This window comes from Chiloscyllium plagiosum, unplaced genomic scaffold, assembly GCF_037043375.1.
Source record: "Chiloscyllium plagiosum isolate Xiang-an unplaced genomic scaffold, Cpla_swu_hap1 HiC_scaffold_16, whole genome shotgun sequence".
NCBI lineage: Eukaryota > Metazoa > Chordata > Chondrichthyes > Orectolobiformes > Hemiscylliidae > Chiloscyllium > Chiloscyllium plagiosum.
Window position 1 is genome coordinate 65,917,009 of NW_028270154.1, and position 6,465 is coordinate 65,923,473.

The 6,465-nt window shown below is 41.0% G+C and overlaps 1 long non-coding RNA gene across 1 annotated transcript in view; it reads left to right on the forward strand.

Annotated features, from left to right (window-relative positions):
• The window catches only part of LOC148147562 (uncharacterized), a 31,006-nt gene extending 25,203 nt beyond the window's left edge, over positions 1-5,803 (forward strand). Inside the window, exon 3 of the long non-coding RNA XR_015759669.1 lies at positions 5,132-5,803. This is a non-coding gene — a long non-coding RNA (uncharacterized LOC148147562). The remainder of the gene's footprint in view (positions 1-5,131) is intronic.
• Positions 5,804-6,465: the final 662 nt, after the last annotated feature.

Consider the following 6,465-nt stretch of genomic DNA (forward strand, 5'->3'; position numbering starts at 1 on the left):
ACCTTAAAAAAATGACTATTGTGTTTACTGATTTCTTTAACATATCTGTGTAACTGTGCTGTGCAGTGTGCAGTGCAAAGTGAGGTTTCTGTTCCATTAAATGTACAGGAAAATGTGCATCAAAGAAGCCAGAACTTGGCTATTTGCTTCTATTTAAACTTAACAAAAATGTTCAGTGTGCATATTTATATGAGAGCAACAACATCTTCCATTATCAAAATAATTTGAAATAAATTTTATGGAAACATAGAAAATTAAACCATTGAAGAAGACTATCCATATCTGTTCTGATATGTTCTGAAAGATGCTATTCTCACCATATTTACTCCAAATCCTGTAAATTCCTCCTTTTCAAACACATCATTTTAAAATTTTCTGTGTCAATAGTTTCCATGACCTTTTCAGATAGACTATCTGCAGACTAATGTCACTAGTAATTGACCCACTCATCAGAGGGAGCTTTATTTTGCCATATAAATACCTACAAATTATCTATTAAGTCACCTTTTAAACTTCTTTGTTACAAGGAAAGTACTCCTAGCTTTCTAAACTCATTACTGAAGTGTCCAACTGTAACAAGGATAGAAACCCTCTGCTCCTCACCTTCCACCCTACCAACCTTCACATAAACCGCATCATCCGCTGACATTTCCGCCACCTCCAAACGGACCCCACCACCAGGGATATATTTCCCTCCCCACCCCTTTCCACTTTCCGCAAAGACCGTTCCCTCCGTGACCACCTGGTCAGGTCCACGCCTCCCAACAAACCCATCCTCCCTTCCTGGCACCTTCCCCTGCCACCACAGGAATTGCAAAACCTGCGCCCACACCTCCTCCTTCACCTCCATCCAAAGCCCCAAAGGAGCCTTCCACATCCATCAAAGTTTTACCTGCACATCCACCAATGTCATTTATTGTATCCGTTGCTCCTGATGTGGTCTCCTCTACATTGGGGAGACTGGACCCCTCCTCGCAGAGCGCTTTAGGGAACATTTCCAGGACACCTGCACCAATCAACCCCTCCGCCCTGTGGCCCAACATTTCAACTCCCCCTCCCACTCTGCTGAGGATATGCAGGTCCTGGGCCTCCTCCACCACCACCCGATGCCTGGAGGAAGAATGCCTCATCTTCCGCTTCAGAACACTTCAACCCCAGGGCATCAATGTGGACTTCACCAGTTTCCTCATTTCCCCTCCCCCCACCTTATCCCAGTTCAGCACCGTCCCCATGACCTGTCCTACCTGCCTATTTTCCTTTCCATGTATTCACTCCACCCTCCTCTCTGACCTATCACCTTCATCCCCACCCCCATTCACCCATTGTACTCTTTACTACCTTCTGCCACCTTCCTCTCTGACCTATCACCTCCATCCCCACCCCCATTCACCTATTATCACCCATTGTACGCTATGCTACTTTTTTCCACCTCCATCCCCTCTCATTTATCTCTCCACCCGACAGGCTTTCTGCCTCTATTCCTGATGAAGGGCTTTTGTCCGAAACATCGATTTTTCTGTTCCTTGGATGCTGCCTGGCCTGCTGTGCTTTTCTAGCACCACATTCTCAACTCTAATCCAGACTCGGGTTTCCAGCATCTGCAGTCCTCGTTTTTACCTGTTTAATCCCTGGTAACATTGTGGTATGTCATTTCTGAGGCTTTTACATCTTTCCTGAGACATGGAGCCTAAAACTATCCACATGCCCTAACTAAGACCTAGTCAGTGATTTGTAAATTCTGAAATAATCTATTTGCTGTTACATATTCTGTCTATAAGTCTAAATAACCTATATACTCTTTAAGTTTATTTACCATCTTATACTGTCAGCTTTTAAAGACTGGTATATAGGAACAGGAAGGTCACTCTGCTTAGCTAAATGTGGGTAAATGTGCCATTTAAAATATGCTATTTTTCTGTATTAGTTGTCCCAAACAACACTTTACATTGCTGTATATTGAATTCTATCTGCTATTTTTCTGGAAATGTCATTCTGTCTATCTCACTGTGAAGTTTCATAATCAACTCCTAACTATCTGCTACTTTGCCAAGTTTTATATCATCTGTACCTCTTATTGTTCTGTCCTTTTCAACAACATGTCAGTCATTTATCAACATTGGAAAGAGGTAATGGACCCAACCCTGACTCTTGGGGCTCACCCAGCAAACTTCACCTGATGAAGGGGCAGCGCCATGAAAGCTTGTGAGTTCAAATAAACCTATTGGACTTAACTTGGTGTTGTTTGACTTCTTACTTTGTCCACGCCAGTTCAACATCAGCACCTCCACAATATTTGTGTATGGGCATAGTAACTCCCTATTTATTCTGCCCAATTCCTCATGATTTTGAAATCTTTTATCCAATCTAATAAGAGAAGGCTAAGGCCTTGTCTTCTCCAAGAAAAGTAGTCTGAATTTCTCCAATCTTCCCTCATGAATTATTCCTGAAACCATTCTCATAAACTTCTCCTGCATTCTCTCCAATGTATTTTTCCTATAAGCCTGCATACAAGTGCTTTAGCTGAGATCTATTTAATGTCTTACATACGCCCATCATAACCTCCTCTTGTTCCATGTCCCATTTATTAAGCTGAGAATACTGTATGCTTTATTCTCTCTACCTGCTCTGCCACCATGAATGACTTGTGTACATATAAACCCAGGTCTTTATGTTCTTGCATACCCTTTGGGATATTGTATATTTTATTTTTATGCTGTTTTACACTGGCCCTCCATTACCTTTGTTCTTTACTCCCATTTCATCTTCAGTCATGCAAGCATTACAATGGACTCTTCTGAATGCACTGATAAGTAATATTGTTGATGTGCATTTGCGATGGGAAGAGATTTAGAGTGTAGCAGGCTGGTCACTCAGCCTTCATCAAGTTTGTGCACATGCAGATGCTGAAGCTGAATTAATGATGGAGACATGACCATTATTATCGTGGTGTATCTGTCTCACTGTGTGGAAAAGTGTGCTCAGTTCTTATCTGCAGGGTAAGCCACCCGCTGACTGATCGCAGAGCCAGGAATCTGTTTTGATTCTTCTGTTCCCAACATAAGCCATTGCCAGATAGCGTGATGTATCCCACAACTGATGGCCTGTTGGTTGCTGTGGCTGATTTCCTAACAAAGCAAAGGTGGAAATAGGAGACCACAAGGCAAGCCAATGAGCAGCAGCAGACTACTAAAGGGATTAAGGAACAACTGAGGGTGGCATCACAGTTACAGGCCCATCAGGATGTGTCAGATCAAGAGGTTTTTGTCCACAACTCCATTTCCTTGGATGTCGTGCTGCGATTTGGATGCAAGCAGCATATATCTTGGGAAACCATGGCAAAATTGTACAGAATTCTACAGCAAGACTTATAGGGCTACAGGAATTGGAGTCCATCCTTTCCTTGTGGCTATGAAGGGGACACTGCTTTCAATGTTATGTTATTGGTTTCTTCGAAGAAGCGACCAGTGGCCTTCGTGAGATCTCTCAGTTGTGCACCCACTACTGCATTTGGACAGTCACTAATGCCATCTGTCAAGATCACACGCCTTTATTCGTTTCCCAGTGTGAAGTTAGTGTTGCAGTATGGGTAATAGAATTCAAGTACAAAGCTGGCTTCACCCAGATGCAGGGTACCATCAACTACGCACACATTGTAATGAAAGGGCCATATCATAATGCTTCAGAGTTCACTGACAGAAAAGGATTCCATTCTATTAACGCTTAGGTGATCGCTGATCACATTTGTTGGAATGTGCGTCTACCAGTGCCATAACTCCATCATCCTGGAGCACTTTCATGTACCTGATGCATTTGAAGGCCCAAGTTGCCTTATCAGGACTTGTTACTGGAGGACAAAGCTATCCACGTGAGCATAGGTTATGACATCATTGCACAATCCTCAACTGATGTGGAATGTCGGTTTAGTGCTCCTAAGCATCAATCAGGGACGTGGTGAAGCAGACAATAGTTTTTCCTGAAGATGCAGTTGTGCTGTCTGAACTGATCTGGGTAGCCTTCCTGTTGGGAATAGTATAGTCTGGACAGAGTGTATCAACCTGTCGTGTTGTGCTCTGCACAATTGGAGCTGTCAACAAGACAATATGCTGGATGCTGTCGAATTGGGGGAATGACAGCGATCTTCCAAGATGGACAAGGACATAAGCTTTGAGGAGGAAGATTCTCTCCATGAAAGAGCTCAGTTGTATGGGCACCAAAAACCAGACAGGACCTAACTGAGACCCAGTTCCAGTAGATGAGAGCATTATGCAGCAGGCCATCATGAAATTCAAATACTCATTGATCATCATACCAGAAATTGATTTAAATAATGGGGGCAAACTGCATCTTTTATTTGGTTCTGGTTTACTGGCTCTTAATAAAAGCTCATGTTTGAAATTGTCTGATGGCCTATCTGTATGTGATGTTCCTCTTGTAGACAATGACAAATATGTAGCCACACAGTGGACATTGGCAACAGAGTAGTGGTGACATTGAGATGGTGTTCAGAGGGCATATGTCAAAGAGTAGAGTGTGTTAAAGAGCAGCCTGTTAGTTAAACAGCAAATAGGATGAGAGAATGGGGTTTTATATGCAAGGAAATGTCGCTATAGCAGCTATGTGCTATGGTAATATGTCTACACTGTCAATGAGGGGATAATGTCCGATTGCTAATACTTACATAGTGACGTTTCAAAGAGGGCATTGATGCAAGGGATGCTGGTGTTTCAGTAGCTATCTGCCGAGTGACAAATTGTTCTGGGATTGATACCTGATAAGATGGGGCCAGAATTGAGTAATAAAGGTGACATAAGGGTGGTATAGGTAATTAACAAAGAAACTTTGGTTAAATGTGGCAAGAGTTCTTGATCGGCCTCATGGTGTCCAAACCTCCAAAAAACTCAACAAACTTGACATTTAACCAAAATAACATTCCTAAAATGACTGTTTGTTTCAGCCATCTGTTCATTTGTGTGACTGGATGTTTGTGCTTTAGGAATTAAAAGGCATATAATTTAATCTTGCATCAGTAATTTTTTTTTTTACCCAGGTTAGAGGATAAACTTGTTATAATAGTATGCTTTTATGTCTTGGTCATTGATTAAATTTAGTTTGTGCTTTCCTTTTACTTTAGATGGTGATCATAGTGAGGTATTAGGAGAAAGTGAGGACTGCAGATGCTGGAGATCAGAGCTTAAAAATGTGTTGCTGGAAAAGAGCAGCAGGCCAGGCAGCATCAAAGGAAAAGGAGAATCGACGATTCGGGCAGAGGTGTTAACCATCTTAAAGATTAAATTGGTCATATTTCATAATGTGCTGCCTTGTGGAATAGAGGGACTGATTTCCAGCACATTATTCTTACAACGGTCATGATCGCTATCAATTGAGATTTCATCTATCACAGGCTCTTTAGATCCCAAGCTAAAAGGAGGATGATGGTAGTAAGTCTACCTGATTTTTCTTCACCAAGGTGACTGCAGTGAGGATCTACCATAAGACAAAGACTTTGGCAATTTTTCATTAATATCTATATGTTTTATTCCCTCCCTATAGAAGACATAACTCAAAACACTGACATAGTTACAATATAGATTTGGTTCTAAGCTGAAACTATGCACCTTTCAGAATATGGTTTTCTTCCAAAATCTGGCAAAAGTTTATGTCATTAAATTGTTTTGTTGTTGTGTCTGAGCTTGGTTTTCTTCTCTAAGATAGGAAAAGTATTAACTTGCCGGTGTAGCTCGGCAATAAGTTACTTCTGAAAGAGAAATTATGTGCAATATTGAATAAATTATCTTGAAATGCATTCTCTCGGTATGAAATTATGACCAATCAATCAATATGAAATAATGTTTAGATATCTGGATATCTGAAATACAGACAGAAAATAGTGGACAAACTCAGCAGGTCTGCTGAGATCTGTGGAGAGAGAAGAAGTGATGTTTCAAATACAGTGTGACTCTTCTTCAGTACTGAAGTTTGTTTGCCAATGAAACTTTTTCAAATGACCATTTTTGAATGTGCATGAAGTGGGTAACCTGAGGAACCAAACTCTTCATTAATTAGTTTATGTCTCCTCCAAGTGTTCACAGATTCCACAGAACTGCAAAAAATTGTGTTTGTGACAAATGTAGCACTAATGGCATATTAGTTCATATGGCCATTGAATTGATGTAGGATGTGTATACAGTAGGTAGATCATGCTGTCAACTGATTTACGCCAATGGTATGATTTAGGAGCTGAACAATCCAACCAATGCTTCCTTTAACTTAGCATGGTTGAATGTATATTCAAAAGCTGCATGGATCCCCCATTAGCTCGATTTAATGGAATCATCAACTTAGTTATTCGTTCATCTTTTTCTCAATTTTTGTCAAGATTCAGTAAACAATTGCTGCTGTACTTTTCTCAAGTTGCACAGTTCTAGAATCATAGAATTATAGAATCACTCAGATGCAGAAAGTGGC